The sequence below is a fragment of the Lepisosteus oculatus genome, chromosome 10, assembly GCF_040954835.1.
Source record: "Lepisosteus oculatus isolate fLepOcu1 chromosome 10, fLepOcu1.hap2, whole genome shotgun sequence".
Taxonomy (NCBI): domain Eukaryota; kingdom Metazoa; phylum Chordata; class Actinopteri; order Semionotiformes; family Lepisosteidae; genus Lepisosteus; species Lepisosteus oculatus.
The window spans coordinates 16720014-16743132 of record NC_090705.1 but is presented as its reverse complement, the minus strand read 5'-3'; the positions used below and the strand labels follow the sequence as shown (position 1 = coordinate 16743132).

At 40.9% G+C, this 23119-nt stretch overlaps 1 protein-coding gene across 2 annotated transcripts in view; it reads left to right on the top strand.

Moving 5' to 3' along the window:
* Positions 1-4308: 4308 nt before the first annotated feature.
* The window catches only part of plekhf2 (pleckstrin homology domain containing, family F (with FYVE domain) member 2), a 36243-nt gene continuing 17432 nt past the window's right edge, over positions 4309-23119 (top strand). The window contains exon 1 of one of the 2 annotated variants that reach the window (XM_015357697.2): positions 4309-4468. The gene's annotated coding sequence lies outside the window, so the exon portion shown is untranslated. Of the gene's footprint in view, positions 4473-23119 lie in introns of both variants that reach the window. The other variant, XM_015357698.2, reaches the window with a different exon arrangement.

Sequence of the window (23119 nt, the reverse complement as noted above, 5' to 3'; positions counted from 1 at the left end):
CTGTCACAGCCTGAGGCACAGTGAGCCTGTCTCTCAATAATGCTCTATTTGTTGTATGTAAATATACTATGTTGTATTTCTATTAGTAATGTACATAGATGTTGTATTGATTGCATATGCTTAGGCAACACTGTAATTTACCAGTCACGCCAATAAAGCTGTTTGAATTTGAAACCAGAGCACCCAGGGGAAATCCACACAAACATGTGGAGAACATACAAACTCCATATAGATAGCACCCCAGGGCCGTAATTGAATCCAGGGCCCTAGCACTCCAGAGCTATGTTGGAGCAGTGCTGTCCACTGTGTCACCATGCCTCCCATACAAGTTTAATTCCTTGATGTAAAGAGTATAACTTTCGATTTTCTTTTTATTGCTTCCCCAGATAAGGTTTTCATTGATCATTTTTTCAAATTCTGTGTTTCCCATCTTCCCATTCCCTATCTGATTATTTTTTCTATGATCTTACACGTAAGAGAAGTGAGACTTACTAGCCTCTAATTACATGGTTCAGTTTTGTCACTCTTTACATAGATGGGTGCTATATTAGCAACTTTCCAGCGAATGGGTGTTACACAAGTCCCAAATGATTTTGCCCATCCCTTTCTGCTGAGTAGTTGTTGGTCTGTGGATTTATTGCTTTATACCTCTTTAATTTTAATATTAAACCATTTGTTTATTCAGGTCCATTCTCCTTATTTCACACATTGAATGCAGAAAGGTGAGTACTTTCATCTCTGTAAGTATGGAATTGGAATCTCGTATTTTTTAATGTATTCCAGGACAGATACTGAACTGAGTGAACCCACTGAGTCAGGTCTTTTAGTCCACTGACGATGACAGGATGTGACAGGAACACTGTGGTTTGATTTTAACTCCATTTCATGCATTTTTAAAAGTAGGAATGCCATTTCAGTGGCAAATGATTTAAATAATAAACTTTTTGTTTTGAATCTTTTTTCTCAAAATAACTGTACTTTATAAGCAAGCGAAAAGGAATTCTGAACTTAGTGTCACAGACAAAATTTAAGAGCTGCAGAGTAAAACCTAAAAAGAATATTTGATTTAGACCTTCAATACAGCCTTTAAAAGACTTATATTTTGGCATTATTTTATACCTGTTGCAATTTACTTTTAAATATTGCCTTGGGAAACCATTAGAGGCATTTTCTTATGTGTACACTGTGTATGATGTTAGTGAGTGTCAGCTTCATCAAAGTCAGCAGCTGTAGTCTCCTTCTCATTAAAAACCTATTCTGTACTAGAGGGATTCCTCCTAACATATTCACTAATAACAGCTGCCTGAAGAAGATGGTCTCAATGTAGTCTGGAGTAGCATACAAACCAGTAAACAGACAACACTACTATAATGACATTTATTAATGCACATCTTATACTGTTATGGAAGAAGAGCAATGATGCTGTGTATAACACTGCTCATCCTCCAGTTAATGTGGGGAAGCAGTAAAAAAGGAGAAAAAATGTTAGTCAAAGGCGTAGAATTTAAACGATAGTTTGTTATTTTAATTTTGTGTAATGCATTAGTAAGACCTCATTTAGAATAGTGTGCATAGTTGTGGTCAGCATGTTACCGAAAAGAAATCGTTGCTCTGGAATCAGTCCAGAGAAGAGCAACCAGATAGATTATTGGGTTTAAGGGAATGTCCTACACTGACAGACTGAACGAACTGGACCTTTTTTAATCCTGAACAAAGGAGACTATGAGGGGACCTGAGACGGGTGTCCAAAATTATCAAGGGCACAAAAAAGTCAAGACATCCTCAGAATGAACAGTGAAACATGAACCATAGGGCACAAGTGGAAATTGCTCTGAAATGCTGAAACTGTGACTGGATGGGAAGAATGACCTCCTCTGTTTTGTAACTGTGCTTTAAAACAAACCAATACTACTGTAAGTACCCTGCCTAGATATGTTCCTTTTTAAAAGCCTTTGGTTACTTTTAGGGTTAGGTTTGGGATTCGGGTTAGGGGATTCTGAATTGATAGTCAGGTTTAGGGCTATTCATAGATTTGGAATAGTATGCATAAATGTACAGGAGTGCTCAGTATCTGTGCTGGCCCTCACCTCAAGAGAGTTCTCATTTACCAGCCAGATAGCTGTGGGGGTTGTCACTTTCCCCCATAGCCAGTTATGCACATTTCCTCAGAAAAAGACTTGTGAGTTGCCGTGTGGAGCTGTGGGGGCGTGACTGTGAGGGGCCAGCGGGGAGCAGTCCAGTCGTGTTGTAACAGGAATTCCAGGTGCTCGCTCAGGGGGGGCTTCAACAGTCGTGCACCATGCCAGCCTGCAGGCAACTAGTTCTGCGCTGGACTCGCCTCTGCAAGTCCCCCCAACCCCACTGGCCTGGGAACCCGTTCCCACCTGCTGTCTCCACGTCCCACACCTGTGAGAGCACGTCCAGCTCTTCCACTGCGCCGTCGCCGTTAACCATCGGCCGCGCAGGAGCACTGTTTAACACACAACAATTACCCGTCTCTCCAGATATTTAATTGGAATGCACAGGCAGCACGCTTGAACATTTTGTTCAATGTGTCGCTGTCACGCCAGAAGCTCCCCAGAGGGCCGCCATCTCTCTTCAAAATGACTTTTAATTTCAACCTTTTCATCTTGCTCTTGAAAGATAATGATCACTTTTTTAAAAAGGGGTTACATAAGGCATACCGTGTGTCAGACTGGACACTCATGGTTGAGTGCTCCCCATCTTTCTCGGGGTTCTGAAGAAATTTGAACCTCCTGCCCTCACGCTCCTACTCTGTATACCTTCAGTTCTAGTGTTGCGTTGCTGCAGTGTAATAAAACACTATGTACATTGTTAGTAAAACATTGCTCCAGATTGTCTGGCCACAAGTGGACATACTGTATTTAACTTATTTGCTTCATTGCTTTAACATTTATAGCGACTGAAAACAAAATCCCTAAAATTAGGGAATTATCCCTGAAAGCAGCAAACCTGGCTTTCTGGATATATTTTTTTACAATTCTCCTAATTTGTAATTTGATAGAAATGAATATATATATACAGTAAATGTCTATGTATATTACACAGTATATATGACTGCGAACTATAAACAAGTAGCTTTTAGTCCCACATTTGCATGTACAAATTGATGAGTGGCACATGTTATGAGATTGTTAAATAGCAGGAACAGTTCAAAAAAGGTGTGTATGCCAGTTTGTAAAGGTGGCTGTGTTATCTAATTTTCATGGGATATATTAATGCATTTCACGAGGCACCATATTGAGAAAAGTTAAGAAAGCCTTCCAGGCTTATAATATGGCTTCAAGTTGTCTGTTGGGTTTCACATGAGCCGGCAATGCTGTTTGTGCACTTAGTAGAGAGGCTCTAGATGTTGTGGACTTAGTAGAGAGGCATATATGGGACAGAATTACATAACAGATTAAATATAAACCATATGTTCTCTGTGCAGAAAAACTATATCACACTATGAATTCCAAAACACAAAGGGATCATAAGCAACATGTTCCAGGCTCCCTAGGTAGTGAGATACCAAGTCTCCAGTTTTGTTTAGTTTTCAGTGCTGTTTCAGTGCTTATTGGAAAAACAAACACCAACTTTATTTCTATTTTATGCATAGTTGACGTTAAACGATGTTTTTTTATTCGAAAAACACTTTTATAATTCATCCAGTTAAATGATGTCCAGATGTGACGTTTTAAGAAATTCGTTTTTCTATTATTATCTGCTGTATGTATTTGACATTTCGGCTCATTATTACAGTTCATTACTAGCAGCACATATGTTAAGCGGAAGACGCCTGGATCAAATTGTTTCCAAGAGAATAATGTAAAGAAAAACAGATATGAACCTTAAGCTATTTCAAAGATTAATCGTTGTAGCAATGTGCAGATCATGCAATGTCATAAGTCCATTTACTACCGGCAATCTGAAGGCCAGTCTTTTCAGTTCTGTAAAAGATGTTTACAGAACACATATATGTTTTAATAAGGCCAGATAACGTTTCCCTTCCGAAAACGCTGAACTGTTTTTTTTTTTCACCAGGGGTCAGGGGAGCGCTGACTTGAAACAAGGCACGCGCGATTTAGTCATAGTCACACCACCAGTGTGGCCGGGTATGCCCTCCCCAAATAAAAAAGAAAACACCACATGGAAAATACATTGAAACAAAAATGACGGAAAAAAATGGCAACACCCTCCAGCCAGAAATTCCCGCTCGTCTCAGCCTTCTTCAAAACGTGAACGCGCAGTCACATCCCAGCCTTCCTGCTGCGCGCACGCTGCGTGCGCGGTGACGTCACGGCGGCCGCCGCTGCGGGAGCCATGTTGTTATTGCCCGTGAAGTGCTAAACTAGCTCCTGGGAAAGAAGCGAGGTGGAGGTAGGGGGGCATCAGACAGCGAGTTTAGTCTGTATCAACGGAAGGAGTAACAAGTGGCTTGGAAGTTTCAGCCAGAAGCTTAAATTGGGTAGGTGAGTTTGATTTGTTCTTGCTCAGTGTGCGTGTGTGCGCGCTGGTTTCTAGCGTTGCGCTTGCGAAAGTAGGGGTTTTGAACTTCTCAAGTCATTTTCTTCCTAAACTTCACTACAACCAGCGACACTTGGAAATGTGACAGTGAAGGGGGGGAGGGAGAGAGGGAGGTGGGGTAAGGCAGTGAAATTGAAAACGAAGTTGCTGATGTTTCCTTTTCGGTTTGGGTGCTTATTGTGTTGGATTAATCGGCCGAGGGGAGTCAAGTTACAGAGTCGCGGGCTGCGAACTTGAGTGAAAGAAACTGGAGACTTGAAAAGCTGGAAATGGATGCAGTGCTTTAAAGTGGCGAAATCGAACACCATTCACGAAGGCTGGGTGGGGGTGAGATTGGGACCGAGGTGATCGGTCAGTATTTCCACATGTGTCTGTGAATCATTCGGGGATCAGCCCGGTATCTTTGACAGGGACAAGTGGCGATCCCGTGTCAGCCTCCCAGGATAGTGGCTTTGCTCGAAAAATCAGCCGACAGTTCTGTCGGTGGTTTTAAAAATTCTCTGTCTAGCGTTGTCCGAAAACAAAACAAAACAAAAACGTGTCGTGTGAGCCCGTCCCTGTCCTGTCACCAGAGATTTAGCACGCCTTTCCGAGGAGTGTCCCTTCGTCTGGATGGAAGGAGGCTCGTCTCCACAAAACTGCTTGCGCTCCTGACCCGGACGGGGTGTCCGCGGTGTGATCGCCGTGAGCAGAGTTAAAAACGCGCAGCACCGCGTCTCCTCTCGGGATATTGTCGATATGACCCGCTCGACTGGGTCTGGATCTGTACCGTGAGACCTCCTGGGCTAGTAAGAGTTCAAAAGCACACTCTCCGGACCTTACGCCCCCTGCTCTGTGGAAGCGCGCTTTCTGCCTCTTCCCGAGCAGAGCCGGACTTCAGACCGTGTCTTCAAATGTAACTCGTGATGGAGTTTGGTCTGGCTGTCCAGCGCGTTTTAAAACAGCCGGTATGTGTTGGACGTGGTATGGTGTTGGTACTGTATCTACACTGCTACACTCGCCACGCGTCTTAACATCAAGGACCCCGGTGAAGGATTCAAATGTGCGTTATACAGTATATTGGACTAGGGTAAGGATTGAAAAGATATGCAGAGGATGACGATTTCAATGAGAAGTTTTGATTGGTGGTGGTAAACATTAACCAGAGCCCTCCTTCAGCCGCTCTTTTGCATTATTTATGTGAAGCATACGTATTGAGCCATGTCTAACTTAGCGTAGATAGGTTTTCTGTAAAAAAAAACAAAACAAATCTTACCGAGACACTTTAAAACATTCTGATGAGGCAGGCACCTGTGGGAATCAGTTTTCTCATCAGTATCGTGGTGTTAAGGTGGATATATTGAGAGTCCTCTCATATAATTCATCGACCATCTTTCACCATTTTTTTTAAAACTTCCCCTAAAATAATGCTTATGACTCGCACATCAAAGCTTATTCTAATTTATGGGCAGTTAAGCTTGTCATAATTAGCATGTTTGGGGTACTTTTATGTTTGTGCAGTGTCTTAACGGAATTATTTGAGATGTAAAAAGGTTTATAGCTGACTTTTCCCCTTGTGTGCACAGGCAGTTTTCAATGCACATTTCTATACTAATAGGATGGTGGTTGTTTCTTTTTTCAGTTGATATGAGCATGTGAAACTAATGTATAGAACATCTGTTATCGATATCCTGTTCAGAACCCAAGACAGGTTACAAACGAGAGGGGGCGTTGAAAATGAAATCTTTAGTCTAGCCAGGCACTGTCCCGATGAGGTGATGGGATGATACGTTTTGCTGACAGTGTACATTCATGCCCTGCTTGTACAGCAGGACCTACAGTAATTAGCATGTTAAGAGTTTGAATGTTGCCCTATGGAGTCAAGACTCTCTTGAAATCTGGAAGAACACAGAAATGCAAAGGAAACAAATTAATGATAAACTGTTGGCAAATTTTACAGGTCAAACTGAGATGAAAACTGTGATAGGACACTGAAAATTTTAAAAAGGCATGTTGGTTAATTGCTCAAAAGATGGGGAAATTCTGCTACTACTGTATAATCCTTTTCAGGCTTAGGTGGTTCAAGACTGCAATTACATTTTAAAGTTTTAAGTGTCTATAAGGCTTTTTTTTCTCTCACACCTGGTCTTACATACGAGTATGGACTTTTTTAGATCTTTGTACACGTTTCTAAAATGTAAATATATGTTCCCATCAGTATTTTCTGTATGTTGTTTACTGGATGTAAAAGAGGCACTTTACCTTTCATTTGCTAAAAAAATAGACTTTTATTGACAGTAAAAATATTTAGTTATTGTTTATGCAGGTTTAAAGGAGGATCCAGAAATAAAGAAAATTGTTTGAATATATCATAAATATTGATAATTTAATCATTCTGACATATTTCTAAATAGAACCTACCGATGCTTTCGTGTAGATTTGTGGAACGGTGAGTTTCTTCAGAGCAGTTGTAGTCCTGAAACCTTAGATACCCACCAGCTCACCAGCCACCACTAAACCTGAAACAGTGTGGGCTGTTTAACAGCATTTGGGTTGACTAATTAATTGCAATGAGAAGGTGTACAATTGTACTGTCTGGTGTCCCTGAAAAGATCTGGTCACAGTAAAATTTTTAAGAAGGGTCAAGATTCTTTACCTGCTTCACTGGATTGTTTTGAAAGGGGAAACATTTTTACATGCTAATTTAATGCTGTGATTTTCAGTAGTGCAGTTAAAAAACGACTGTATGTCTCTTAATAGAAACCTCAACAGGGAGCCACAGTAGAGAGGCATTTGTTAATAAAATTGACTTTTAAAGTAGTTAAGAGTCATGTGTACTGTTCGCATACATAGTTAGATGAGTTTGACAGACTAGTTTTTGGTTTGCATACCAATTATGTAGGCTTTACTGTGTTAACAGGAATTATCCTGTGCATCTTAATGTTTCTTTATCATTTTTCCAGTAAAATTAAATTACTTTGTCTTGTACTGTATTTGACACTGCATTAGAATTGTGAAAGACTAAGTTCTGTTGCTACAGCATATCAGAGATATTTCCCGATTCACTAATCCTACTTCACAGCATTATGAAAGATAGACACATTAATACTGTATGATGAATACCTCTGCTGTACAAATGGCTAAAGCACACTAGATTTGCACTTTAACATATTCTTCTGTACTTTTTAATTGTCTTTCCTTGCATAATTGTAAGTCCCAGAGGTAAAAGAAAAAATCTTAAAAACTCCCCTGTGTTCAAATCTTTCCAAAGTATCGTTCATAATTTTTGTCCTTCAAAAAGTCAGGCATGGTTTCTAAACAGTTAGGCAGTGATACATTGTGGTCACGGTCACTTTGATGTGAAATCACCCTCAATATCTTCTTGAGGACTTAGTGTGCTCCTGTTGATAAGATAATGACACCAAAAAACAAGCGTTTTCTTTGTCAATAATGCAGGAAGTTATGACACAATAAAGGCGGAGTAGAGTCCTGATGAAGTCAGTATTTGATGTCCTGCATGTTGTGAGTGCGGAAGTCGGGCAGGCCTGAAAACCACAGTCTCATCATTTTTCCTAGGATAAGTCTGTCTGCATGTGCAACGTTAAATCAACACCCAAGGAGGAGCAGTAATTGATTTTGCATAGTTGGACCCAGTTGCTTCCCATCCAAAGAGTGCTCTACTGAAAGCCTAGGCAGTGTGTACTTATAGCCTTACAAACATTAATTATAAGTGTATATGTTCAGTATTTTTATGATTCTATAAATCGATATAGTTTGCTGCGGTTTTGTCTCTGAACTTTTTTGAGGCTCCTTTTTGTTTTTTGCAGACTTGTACACAATGTCTTTCTTTTTATGGTTGATCTTCCTATCTGTTGTGTTCCTTTACATTCTCAGTTGTCTGCCACCCACCTGCTTTATAGTTTTCATTGTCGATTATTAACATATTTCCAGTCTCTCACCTTTATGTGAGGCCTTCAGTTTTTAAGGTGACCTTTAATGTGGGCGTTTTTCCTGCATGAATTAGGGCGTTAACGTACTCAAGCTTTTACTTTTGTGAACAAAAATTCACTTTTCACGTGGTGAGTGTGCTACCCGTTTCTCTGTTGCAAAAGATTCAAGTGGTAAAGTGTTTTCAGGTGTCTTCTAGAGAAAAGAAGAGCCCTGTGCAGTATTTCCATATGAGGGGATTCTGAGAAGATAAGAAAGGTGACAAAGGCCATTTGCTCAGCAGGTTGCTATAGGTAGTAGCTGATTTAAGGATCTCATCCTGGTATCTTGAGTTTTCTCTAACTTTACACTCTGTGTGAAGAGGTGCCTCCTGGTTGGTGCTAGTGTCAGCATAATACCTTTTCTTATCTTAGTTTGCCTTTTTCTTTGGGGAGAAAAATCATTTTCATATGGAAGTTCTTCACCTGTATTTGAAAATCCATCTGAAACACTGTATTGTTTCTATTGGTATCTAGTGGTTAGAATTCGGTAGTTAATAATGGTGTTGAGCTTTTAGGGTTGTGGGAGTCTGAAACGGGACATGTTGTGGAAGCCAGCCCCCTGACTTCTTTCAAAAAGCAACTGGAGGCCCTCAGATTAATTAGCTGTTATCTGCCAAATGGGCTGGATGGGCCAAGTGGCTCCTCTCATTCTTAAACTTACTTACCTGCCAGCAGCCATGGGTGGGAGACCTTCTGGGGAAGAAAAAAGGTTGCTGCTGGAAGAGGTGTTAGTGGGGCCAGTAGGGGGCGCTCACCCTGCAGTCTGTGTGGGTCCTAATGCGCCAGTATAGTGAGGGGGACACTGTACTGTAAAAAGGCGCCATCCTTCAGATGAGATTTAAAACAGAGGTCTTGACTCTCTGCGGTCATTAAAAATCCCAGGGTGTTTCTCGAAAAGATTAGGGGTGTAACTCGAGTGTCCTGGCCAAGTTTCCCATTGGGCTTTACCAATCATGGCCTCCTTATAATCCCCATCTCTGAACTGGCTTCATTACTCTGCTCTCCTCCCCACTGATAGCTGATGTGTGGTGAGCGTTCTGGCGCACTATGGCTGCCGTCGCATCATCCGGGTGGGGCTGCTCGTTGGTGGTGGTGGAGGGGACTCCCCATTACCTGTAAAGCACTTTGAGTGGAGTGTCCAGAAAAGCGCTACCTACGAGTGAGCAATTATTATTTATTATTATTAATAATAATAATATTACGGGGAAACAAATCCTGATACAAAATTAGAGATTTCTGAATCAGTTGCAACCTACTCCTGCCAAACTTGAATTCTTTGAGGTTACTTCTCAGCGCTGTTTTTTTATTTTATTGTCAGACTGAAAGGAGTCTTTAAAGGAGCTGTTTGTTGCCTGTGGTTAAAATGTTTGTTCGACAGACAAGTCCCCTTTCCTGAAATCATGATGTTTTCAAGAGCTGTTTTGCCAGACATAAGCAGGAGATTTGACCTTTCAGAACCCGGTTTTAGAAGAGCAAGACACAAATTATTAAACATGCATACATAAGTTATGCCTTTTCTTGCAGGGTGGTGACTTGTATGACATTGCTTAATGCAAGCAAACAAAAAATTTACGCAACATTTTTGCACGTTCGTCTAGATCCACTCTAGTACTCATTTCTTTAAATCCTCAACACAGGACCTCAGGATGTTGATATTTTGGCTTGTGATTTAGTGTTTGGCTGTATCAGAATTTTTAAACCATTAATGGCAAGAAATAGAGCATGGCATAGAAGGACTGATTTAAGTGTCAATGAGCAGGGATGTCATTTTCTATTCAATGTAACTGGCATTACAGAGAGGTTGATCTGTTTTAGGGTCTAATGGATAAGGCTGCAGCACACTTGGTGGTGTTTTCTTGCTTGTTACCTTGTCTCAATAAAAGGTAATTTGCTGTTTTTTTGTGAGTGGTATAATTTGATTAAGATCCTGCACCCCAGAAACCCTACAATAGCTCAGACTCTGGTATCTGGGGCTGTGGTCAAAACGGTGAACCTTTGAAGGCTTGCTTGCTACAATTGGATAAAGAGAAAGAGGGGTGGATTACCATATGATCTGGGCTTTTAGAAGTAAGCCCATCTACTAAAAGGGCATAAAATGAATGATTGAATTGTTCAGCCTGTTGTCGGAATCATAAAAGCATAGCATGTTATTGATTGGATGTGGGCATGGTTTCTGTGATCTGCATTGCTGACCAATTATGTTTAGTTGAGTATTTTGTTTTAGTTTAGAGCTGGGATCAGAAAAGTGGTTAACGTTTTTTTAGAATAGGGTACAGTATATTTTTAGCATTTGAAGATGATTAAAACGATTTACTTTATCTCGGAGATGTGTCTAATCTATGGAAACGTGCAGTGTAGTCCTCTCACTGCATGGCATGTTGTTCAGTGCACTTCATGTGTAAAGGAGTGTCAGCGGTGTTTTAACTCCAATTGTCTTTAGTGTAGGGACCTAGGAGTAGGCCCTCCGCGTGGAAATCGAGCTGCAGAGCAGGCTTGTACTGGGTTCCAAGTCGGCAGTGCTGTGCCATCACACAGGCGTGAGTGGGCAGCGTTGGCAGCTGTGCGGAGCAGTGTGTAGGGCTCTGGGCTTGTAAGTGAAAGCTTCTAGGTTCAAATCCAAGGAGGGCCACTGCTTCTTGTACTTTAACCAAAATAAAATTCACAGACAAATAGATGGGTGCCAATGTACTGAAAGTGGGATGAAAGCATCAGCCAGCTCACATCGCAAAACTTCACTGCTGGAGTTAGACTTCAGTTACCGGTCAAAGCAATAGTGTTAAATGCCCCCACTCTCTCCCACCATATTATGATCTCTCCTAACATCTTCCTGAATCCACTATGACTGTACTCCTACACCACTACACACACATGTAAGCCAAAATTGTACTGTCCCCTCGATAGCCCAGTAAAACTGTACCCGGTCATAATAATATTTAATATTTATTAATTAACCATACTATTTTTGCACTGTTCCAAGAATTACCTTGCACTGTTTTTGTCCTGTTATATTTTCTCTGTTTGCGGAATTTTGCACAGTTTTGATTACATGTTATTTATGTTATGTTATGTTATTACATGTTACTGTTATTGCTATCGTGTTACTGTCTATTGTCTTATCTTCTGTCCTATTTATATACTGCACCTGAGTGACTAATGAGAAACACTTTCCATTATACTATGCACCTGTGTAAGTTTAATGACAATAAAGTTGAATAAAGAATAAAGTTAAAGAAGTCAAGACTGCAAGAAATGGCCGGTTTTGTCAAAACCACCTGCCAAACCAGTTTGATAGAATGACACTGAGAAAAGAATAAGGGCACTGTGTGACATACACAGTCTTGTAATGATTGCAGTCTTGCAGGGTTATGCTGTGAAAAAAGTTTGGGTTTTTCTTCACCTCTCACATCTCTTGTTCGTGTTGTAGATTAAGCTTTAGGTTTAAGTGTCAACAAAAAAAGGGTTACTCTGTTTTGGTTTTGGTGTTTCTTATGTTTAATATACATTTATGTAATGAACGAATGCTCAGTTAGAACGAGCTAAAGGTGCCAGAGTATTTCACATTGCCCAAAAGGTGCGGTTGTTTAACACAGTCTTCCTGTACAGTGTTTTAAAAGGAGCCTGAGTTCCTTGGACATACAGTAAACTACACCAGTGCACCTGAAAACCTAAAAGTCATTTTCCTCTTTGCAGTTAAGCTGGTCTTGCGGTATGCTGTGTCTGCCCATCTGCAGTGCATTTCCATGCTGAAAACAAACAGGCATTTTGTGTATATGTTTCAGGCACAGTCACTTAGTGGCATTTTCCTTAGTTGCAAATTGCTGGGGTTTTAGTGTGATAAAAAACACCACAGATATGATTAGTTCTATTGCTGTACTTGTTTCAGCTTCAGATTCAGAGAGGCCTTTGACTGTTTCGGTCATGTCCGTTTAATCCAAGTGCAGTGTTCATATGATCTTTTGGAGGTGTACAGGTTATGAAGTTACGCATCTCTGAATGTGGAAGTATTGCTGGTTAAGTACAGTGAGGACCGGAAGTGACTGGACATTACGATTAATCTAAAATGTGCTTGGGCAACCTAAAGAGGAATTGCCTCTTGATTTTCGGGTGGAACAGCATCTGTTAAACAAGGTGATGTTTGGTTGCTGCTGTTACGTTTGAAAGCTGATTCTGAAGCCTTTTTCTTTAAATTCCCCATTGAGTTCCTATGGTTTTAAAAACTGGGGGGAAAGAAATGAACACTTAGGCATATTTTAAGCAAAGTGTGCTTTATATCTAAAATGGGCTTTATGTGAATGCAGTAGAAAGTTCCAAAGTATTTCAAGGGCTGCTGCGTTAAAAGCAGGCGCATTCTGCTGAATATTCATGATGAGAATATCCTCTGGCAGGCTCAGTGCGTGATGCAAATTTCTCACCAGTTTAACTGGCCAAAATGAGAATCTCATAAAACAAACGCTGAAGGCAGATACTCAAATCATGGTTCCTGTAGTTGAATACAGGCCAGAGGAGCAGCTTCGCCGAAAATCAGCCCTGCTTGGCTAAACAAATGTGTGAACGCTAACAAAATGTCCACAGGAATCTTTATTGAATTACTGATTTGTAGTAGGACGCTGCAAGATCATTTGCCAGCTAGCAGCCTCGATGGTATGTACAGCCCTCAGATCCCACGCACTGGGGCCAAATCTCCTTGGTCTGAAAATCCCACGTTTCCGTGAAGTCTAGGTTGATTAACAAACGTAAAATTTTAAAATGTTTATAGAAACTTGCGCTTTCACTAATTAACCAATGTGTTTTTTGTACATGAATGAAAGAAACCATCAATAAAAAATAGTCAACAATTGCAGTTTTCGGTGAAAAATTTCACGTTGTAATGTTTCTTTATTAGCCCTATACAATTTCTTGCATTAGGAATTTGTCTTTTTGCATAACCCAGCTTTTCTCCATGGAGACACAGACACACAGACAGGGAGAGAAGCTGGGGGTCAGAGCGCAGGGTCTGCCATTGTACGGCGCCCCTGGAGCAGTTAGGGTTAAGGGCCTTGCTCAGGGGCCCAACGGAGTAGGATTCCTCTGCCGGCCGCGGGATTTGAACCGGCAACCTTCCAGTCACAGGCGCAGATCCTTAGCCACAGAGCCACTGCTCTGCCCCGTGTTAGGGTTTTGGCCCCTTGAGTGCTATCTTAGTAAGATGTAGAAAAAAAAACACTGTTTCCTCATAGCTGAATCATCGGCTGACAGCACAATTTTGCGTCCCTTTGTCACTTGCCACGAGATTTTTAAAAGTGAAAAAAGACTTTATGCCTCAGTGGTTGTAAAATAAGAAACGGCTCCTGAATGAGCAAAGAGAACACAATGGTGGCTTGATGTAGACAGAAAATAGCAAATAGAGACACATTTCGAGCACAAATCTCTTCCTCAGGCAGGACCTGAGGCCTACATCCGCGATGAATTCCTTATAATCAGACTAGTAATTGTGGTCAGATATCACATTTTACAGGATAATATTGTTCAGTTACAATAATAAGATACAGTAGCTAGTTAATTCACAAGCTAATACAGTGGTCACATATAGCCTTAGGTTTTCCCTTTGGGGAACCCAGCAAATAGATACTGTTTGGGAGTTTCAACAGGTGTCTGACCTAAAGTGAGGGAAAGCAAACTTCTTCTTCTCACCAATTTTTGGAATTATGTTTTACTATAATTAAACCACAAATAATCCCTGTTTTAATGCACTCTTGTTTGTGTGAGCATGAGTCTCCGGCATCGAGCTTAGGGGCCCAAGTCCGGCAGGTTTTATAGATCACCACCAAATTCCTGCTCTTTCACACCTTAAAACAACTTCACTTTGAGTCACGAAGTAATCAAAGTAACACAAGTCTAAAGGCTTTCCTACCTTCACGAAGTTCCCCTAATCAAATATATTACTTGCTTAGGCTCTTCATGTGCTCTCCAGTTCGGTTCAGCGCATGTTCTCTTGTCCGTCTGAAATGCCGGTTTCCGTTCAGCTGTCATCGGCAGGAGCGCACAATTACTCGCGTGTTGCTGCGGATGGGTGGACGTCATTTGGCAGAGGCGTCCTGGCACCACCACGTAGAAGAGCCTTTAAGGATATCGAAGGACACGTCGCTCGTCAAGTGAACTGACCCCCAGGTGCTGTCGGCCTCACGGTGAAATGCGCCGCGCGAGTGTCTGTGACTCTGTCAGAGCAAGCCGGGGCTGAGTTACAGTTACAGTTCCAAATTTGGGAAGGAAACATGAAAAGGAATTTCTGGGTACAAGTTTGTTTTAAAAAAAAAAACAACCTGCCACAAACCGAATTGCTTTACAGAAACAATGTCCAGGAGCTGGGGAACGTTCCCTTATGATTATTTATGGTGTGATTTTTTTTTCCAGCTGCTTGTAGGCTGTTCTTTATTTTTATCCTTCCAATAGAACTTGAAATTAATGAGCCATTGTGATATAAATGCCCGTGCCAGCATTTTGCAGACTAGGACACTTAATGTAGGGAACATGTTTGCCAGTACAGTACGTAAAGGGTAATGATGCCAAGAGTTAAGGAGCTCAGATGTGAGACCGGGGTATTTAGCACGATGGGAAACGATTCTAACTCACTGACAGCCCAGAGAGGTGAATAAGAGGCACCCAGTTGAGGACTGAGAAATGACACACGGGCATCTGAAGTTATCCCGAGCTTGGATTTGTCAGGTCTGGCCCTGCAGCACACTTGTGTCTGCTGCCTCGAGTGTTAAAGGTATCGTAACACAACTCATGGATTTGTGGAAGTTACAACTTGACTTTAGTTTGGTTAAATGTTGGGTGCACCTTAAAACAAATAATGTGCATCTGCAGTAAAGGCACTGGAGAGGTGTAAACTTTGCATTGCAAATCTTAAGAATGGCAAAACCCGGGATATTCGAGAGTTTTTAAAATGATTTCTGCAGGGAGCTTCGTGCGATTGGGAGTGAGCTACGCGGCAAGCACATTTTTCGAAAGCGGTTTTCTGGAAAGGCAGAATGATAGCGTATGCTGTTAGTCCAGTACGGGAGCCCATTGAGCTGGAGCCCAGCCCGGCCAGCAATGGCTGGAAGGCAGGATACAGCCTGGAGGAGAGCCAATTCGTCAAGGGAGACGCACGCAGGCAGCCTCTCATACACACATACAACACAGACGTGCCAGTGAACAGCCAGCTCGCCTTTGGACGGCGGAGAAAACTGCTGCACGCCGACGAAACCCACATGGCCACGAGGAGACTCCACACAGACAAGGTCCGAGTCGCACAGCTATCCATGCCACCATTCTGCATCCAAGTCTTTGTTCTTTGCAAGTTATCATGAAAATATCGTGGCATAATTGTAATTTTGACAGGTATTTTATTGCATTTTACATTTACATAATCCAACCATCCGTTTTCGCGGCAAACAAGGCAGTTTACGCCCTGGACGGGACACTAGTCCATCGCAGGGCAGACACAGACGCGCACAAACTCACACCTAGCACCAGAAGCGTCTCAACCTCCCAGTATATTGCGGACTGTGGGAGGAAACTGGACCGCCCGGAAGAGACCCACGCAAACAGAGGGGAGAACATGCAAACTCCCCGCAGAGTGTCCCCCAGGTCTGCAGTGAATCCCAAGGAGGGCAGAATTTGCCATTTCCTTCCCATGTCCTTTCCAGATGTTACCTCACAAGAGTAAAATGGGAGGAAAGGAAGATGGACACATGAAGACGGCATAGCAAAATGCCAATTATATTTAACAGTTTTAAGGAAGCAAGAACAGTTGGAAGGCCAGTTTCATGTGAACAGCCGGTTGGTGATGAATTGAGATGTATGGTGTAGATGGGAGGCTCAGAGTCTCAAAGTAGTTCAGAAATTGCCAGGCTTTCTAAATATATCTCGAAACTGCATCATATTATTTGTCCCTTGAACAAATATGGGTGAGGGTGTATGAATATCCTAAACAGAATGACAAATATAACATCAGTACATGAGATTAAACATTTTATCAAGTGTCGAGTTCTTGAACAATATGAACCTGAAGAGTGTCAAGAACAAGAAAGCTGAGACGAAGTGATTTTTGGATGTCAAGACTTGCGTCACCAGCACAATCGCATTTACCACTGCTTATTTGAATGTGGAGTATTTTTAAAAGGATTAACACAAATTTTGTACTTTTCACAGTGTTGAAATGTAAAAGAGGTGAGGTTGCTACATAATATTTATTTTGCACGGTCAAAGGAATTCCAGTGGTTTGTAAAAGTACATTTTTAAAATGGCAATTAAAAAGATGTTGTTGTATCAGCACAGTTGTTTCAAACAAACACAGTAAAAATAGATATTTCAGAAAAAACATTAGTTTTTTTAGATAAAGTCTCTCAGGGTAAAGTCAAATTTGAGTTCTGTAGTTTTAAGGATTTATTTTTTATGCCTTGTGAAAATAGTAAAATGTGCTACATCTGTAACAAGATAAGGCTAAGAATTAATTTTGGAACGGATATGTATTTTTTAAATGCCAGAAGCTAGATTTTATCTCTTCCTGTGAATGATAAAATCTAGCATGCATAGGTATGTTAAGTAAACAAGGAAGTTTTTTTTATGCAAGCTGTTTTCCTTTAATCTGTGTATTTTGACTCAAGAAGATGTGACGATTTTACTTTCATAATCAAGTAATACTTTAAGTACTTTAACGTTTTTTAGACCAGTCTGTATAACTTCACTGGATCATATACTTAGTCAGCCAAAATGAAACAGCCTGTATCCTTAAACCTGTTGGTAATTCCACAAGACATGGAGCTAGATTCATGTCGAAATGCAAAGAATCTTCAGCTAAAATTGAAGACACTTATTATTCATCTTGGTCAAAACTGGTTAAGCCGACACCCTTAATTGCAAAGCTCTCCCTTTCGATGGATGTTTTACGAACCAGGAGTTACCCTTTATGGTGCTAGCTGGAGGGCCAAATGTATTGATTTAAGGTGAAAGGAAAGCAGACATCTTTTGGAAACAGTTAATAGGTTTATTCCATGCTGAAAAAAAGAAGAAAGAGAACACAACGTTTCGGCCCTGGAGCCTTCTTCAGGTGTGAGAGAGACAGGGCAGTAGGCAAAGGTAAAGTAGCGGGAGAACAAAGTTGGGAGGGAGGAGGAGTGAGAGGCGGGAGCAGGGGACAGAAAGAGAGGCCAATCAAGAGGTGGAAACGGCGACAATTGGGGCAAAAGTGTGAGTTGTGGAAAGGAGATGTGTCAGGACATACTGTTTCCTTGGGCTGCTGTGTCTAGGTATTGCTGTGGGTGAGCCTGTCAGCCTTTTGACCTTGCAGCTTCACTCTGCAGTAACTCTGCAAGGCTTGCAGTGCCAAAGAGACCTGGATGACTCAGCAGCACACAGTTTGAAGGACATCTCCTTCTCTCCTGGGCGGAAACGAAAGTCTTAGCGATTGGCGCTTCATTGGTAGCATAGAAAGTCTAAATAGTCTGTTCCAAATTTTATATAAAAAACTTAAAAGATACAACATTTTGCTGAACATTTTACGTACAATTTTACTGCGTCCAGTCAGTAACATGTTATACCAATGTTGGTGTTCAAAAATGTGATTTGCCAGGTGGGCGCAGTTTGGATATTTTCTACTGGAGCATGTGAAAAGGTGATCAAGTCAAATTGCTTAATGCAGCCTCTAAATGAAGGAACAGCATCGTTGAGGCCCTTGTGTGTGTAACAATTTGTGGAGGCTAGAGGAATGTCATTCGCTGTGATGAGGTGGAGACAGTACAGGGATTTCTGTCAAAGCAGTGAAATACGTCTGTCAGACAGCAGCCTCAGACACACACCTGTGCACCGAACTCAAGTCAGCTGCTTGTAGTGGACTTAAAATCTGAATGTGGAGAACTTTGTTAGGATGTACAGTACTGTATAAAACAAGCTTTAAACAGATGCAGTAGTGTATACAGAAGTTTAACATGTTAGGATTGTTAGATATGACTAAGCAAGCATTGTTAACCGATGAAGCACATTCCATTATATCACTTACACTTTACTTGCGTCGATTGCAACAGATTGTCTTTCGGTTTTTTAATATGTAGCAATGTAGCAATTGTTTCTTTCACAGTAACAGTCTGAAGACAAGAAATAGATGAGTGTGCTGTATATTCCTCTGGCGTGTCTGTGGCTGAGCACATTACTGAAGATTTTTCCTTGGCAAATTTGAGATTGCTGTGAAGTCAATGGGAAAGTGTTGTTATTGCTAATTGAGCCTTTTGAAAGTGTACACATTACTTTTACCATGAAACCCTTATTAATAACCCTAAAATTAATGTGTAGAACTGGTTTTACATACAAAACCAGTTGTGTTTTTTAACACATCATAGTTAGCCTGTAAAACTAATAGTAGTTTAAAAATATGGATTTTTATGTTTCTGCAACTTACTCTGTTTAAAACCTGCAGACATGCAATGCATGTGTATCTACTTTTCAGTTGTTAGAAGAAACATTTTTTTTCAGATTTGTATTCCAAAGTTTGAAGTTGCCTTGATGTTTTACTGAATTATTCTTAATTAACAAGACTGGCCTTTGCAATATTTTGCTTCTGTCTCAAGACTTGAAACAGTATGATTAACTCTGCCTATCAAGAAAAAAACTCTAAACACTCTGAGGGTGTTTTTAGGTGGGTGAGAAGACATCTTTGAAATTGGTGAAACTGGTGTGTGGTGCATTCTGAGAGTGTGGAAAAAGAAAACTTTCTTCTTTCTCCATTTTACTCGGTTAAATGAAATGCGCTTCTGTCACAAGATGCAGTTTCATGAAATGCGTGAATTTGCAGCTTTATTAATGCTGCCGATCCGAAATTATGTACAATCAGTAAATTCATCCAAATCAGGTGATTACTGGACTTCATACTGCAACATATCCAACAGCTTGGTTTCTGATGAGTGTTTAGGAGCTAAAGTTCCAAATCTGAAATTAAAAAACAGCAACTTTTTTCCTCTTTCAAACGTGTGATGAATCCTTTCGTTTGAGAGCAAAAAAACATGAACGCTTGAATTATTCAGATATCCCCCCTTTCATCTTGCAATGCGCATCATTTTATAGAGACCTTATTTTAGGCTATCCGATTGGGCTGTAAGAAGACTGACCAAACCAAATCTCAGAGGGGAAAAAAGACTGTCAGTTCTGTGTACCAAAAAATCCTTTTATCCTCGTATCAAAACGTCTGCCTTTCCCTTACGTTGCCGTGCTCTTGAGGTGGGAAAGTGCCTTTGGAGAAACTGGGAATGAATAGCAGAGCACTCTGTAAGCAGAGTTGATTTATGTTTGAGCTCTGGTCCGTCACGGCGTGAATTCTGGGAAGGCCCTCCGCGAGACGAGTATCTCCAGGCCGACAGTTCATGAACGCCTGTGACGAGCTCTCCTGTTATACCACACAGTCTCTCAAAACCACAAAAATGGAAAATGAGCTAAAAAAAGATTACTTCGAAGAGACGGAAAAGGCAGATCATGTAGTTTTTCATTATTTAGTTCTCCGGGAATGGAAATGAAAATTTGTAAATGGAAAGCAGCAGCTGTTGAAATGGAAAATGTAAGGCACGTCACCACAGGCTTTAAGAAGGGACATAGGAGGCCTGTCCTCTTCATCAGGTGCATGGTTTGTATGCGTTTTTGTGTTTTCATTCCCCTGTCAGAGCGTGTTCATCAGAAGGGATGATTTTGTTAAAAACTTACTAAACTGCGTGAGATCACACATAAGCACTACTATATCTATATCTGGCAAATTGTTAAAACCATAACAGTTTTTCTTTTTCAGATTTTGTCTTGCGTGCAAAATAGTCATATAGTTGGGCTATGGTAAAATACAGCTCAGAGCTTCGTTGATGTTATCATATGCATAATCCCCGTTCATATAAGTGTTTCCAGCAGGCAGGGTTGCGATGGCTTTGCACTAAGTGGTACACACCCATTCTTTCCCTCATACAATTTCTTACAAGCTTTAGCTGTGTCATATCCTTTTGTGTGATTATCCTTATTTTTCCCATCTGTTTTTGGAGCCAGTCTTACTTGTGGAGTGCTCTGTCATCACCAGCAAAGGAAAGTAAAGCTCGTGTTTCACTGATGGTTTTCACTCCAGGGGGTAGTCGTCATGTGTGGAAACGTTGTTTTTGTAATGTAGGGAGAACCTCATGTGCTGTTAATATTTGTACAGATCTTATAGTTTTAATATAAATCTTTCAGAATGGAATCTTTTCTGTGGTCTGTGTAATCATTAAACTGATCCCATGTGTTATCACCGGTATCATAAGCTGCTCAAAATAACGATCAATTTTGAGAGTTCAGTTTGTTCATTTCAGTTTTGCGATCTTGCGTCGTTTTTATTGAGTCCACAAGACAGATTTCGATTTTAAGCTTTGAAACGGGGACGGCACTGTGAGAACTGTAAATCTTTCTGTTTGTCTTGCAAAATAAACTAAATCATATAAAACAGCAGTTTGTACATTTATGCATATACATGTCCCAGTAGATAGGATCTATTTTTGTTTGTGTGAACTCAAATCGTGGAGTGACATTTCAGTTATGGTTGTTTTAAAAAATTACAAACTGAATTATCTTTTCTGCTTCTTGCAGGAAGCTGGAGGAGGGATTCACAGTCATTCATTAACCATGAAGTGTAGCTGTTGATTACCTCTAGGGATCACTGTGCTTTGGTGCACTTAACTATGCATTGAGTTAGAGTACGTTTCTATTAGGAAGCCTGTCATTAACTAGATACTCTAGTCCTGGTAAAGCAGCAAATAAGCACATTCATCTGAAATGCTTTTATATTGTTAATTATCATGATACAGCCAAATCATTGTTTTGCTTAAATAAATATGGGTCTGATAAGTGCGCGAAGCTGTGAAAACTGATTTGCTATTAACGTTGCCTAAACCAGAGCTTCTCTATTCTAGTCTTTCTTGGTAGGTGCGTGTTTTGTTTGTGTTCCAGCTGAGTTTTTAATTGCAGTCTTATCGGACCCTTAATTGAAGCATTTTCTAAATTTCTCCCTACAGTTTCAGAAATATCCTGCTGTAACTGTGTTGTGCTCAACAGAACTCTGATCAGCCTGTACTCCACTTGTTAGGAATTAGATAAGAAAGCCGTTTTCATGTAGATATTTCACTGAAAGGGTTTGAATACCCTCTGTAATTTCAAGCTCAGGTGAAATAAAAGTGTGACAAGACAGTGTCCTTGAGGAAGGGGATTGAAAAGCCCTTAATCACAGTAGTATGTGGGTTTAGGGCAGGGGTCCTCAGTCTGGCTCCAATCTGCAGTGTCTCTGTGGGGTTTCAGCTCAACTCTTAATTGAACTCAAGCTTGTTATTTGCTTAATTGGACATATCTAACAGCTTGGAGACCCCTGGTCTGGCGAATAACAAATGTGGCAAAGTGTAAGGCGGCTGAGGGCAGTGTCGAGGCTGTGATGTGTGAAAGCAGTCGATATCAGCTGCGACATATGGAGAATGTTCCTGGGGCCTCAGGGTTGGCCGTGCAACCCAGTTCAGTCAGTCAGCAGGGCAGTGCTGTCCATCATGCTGTGAGCTACCCTGGGTACCCTTAAGGCTTTGTAGAGGATCCCAAGCATATCATTTACAAGGTGTCCCTGTCAAAGTTAGATGAACGGGGAGGACACAACCACATTGGGCTGTGTAGCTTATTGTGTGATTGCAGTGGTTAGGGTCCGATCCCTGGTTGTGTGGTAGCTGACTGGATACTTCTGACAGGAGAAGGCATACTAAATGTCAGCACTGGGAGCACATCCAGATCCAAAGGCACCGGTGGCAGAAATGTGACTAGTTGTGCTTCAGAAAGTCTTAGACTTACTGAATCCATACCATAACTTTTATTTAATCCCTTCCTCCACCTCGACTGGCTTGGAAGATAGCGAGATTCCCCTCGTTAATAATAGTGCTTGTTGAAGATGGAGGGGAAAAATATTTAGCGTGTGTAATTGAAAAATCTGTATGGAACTCAGTCTTGTACAAACAACATCACTCTCTTCTATTATCCTGTTAATAAGGTTGCTGCTTATTAACAGTTACTAGTGCAAGGGTCAGTGCAAGAAGATTGGCGTAGTATGGTAATGAGTTTTGCAGGATGAGGCAGAGCATTTAAAGCTGATGGAACGGGCTGCCGCTGGTCACAGGGCTTGTAGCCATGAGCCATGATGTAAACATGGCCATTACACTTGCAGAATTTGCCATTCCAAATAGGGCGAAATGGGGAAAAAAAAAACAGTTGCGGTCTGTGTACGTTTTTTCTTGTTGTGCTAATACTGTACATAATGGTGATGGTTTTCTTAAACAACATAAAAACCATTAGCAGGTCAAATAGTGACTTTTGTATCAATTTCAATAAGAAAATAGTTGCAGTTCAGCTTTCAAAAGTATTTGATACAAACAATTTTAGGTGTCGGATATTTACATCTGTGGGAGGTTTATTTGCAAAAGTGTAATGCATGGTATATGAAAATATCAAAACGCATGGCTTGTGTAACCAGTAGTTGATTGGTCTCGTGTATGACCTGCTGAGAACAGATTGCAATGTACCATAGGCTGCCAGCTGCTTAAAGGCAGCCTAGGGTTTATTTAAAAATAGATGATTTA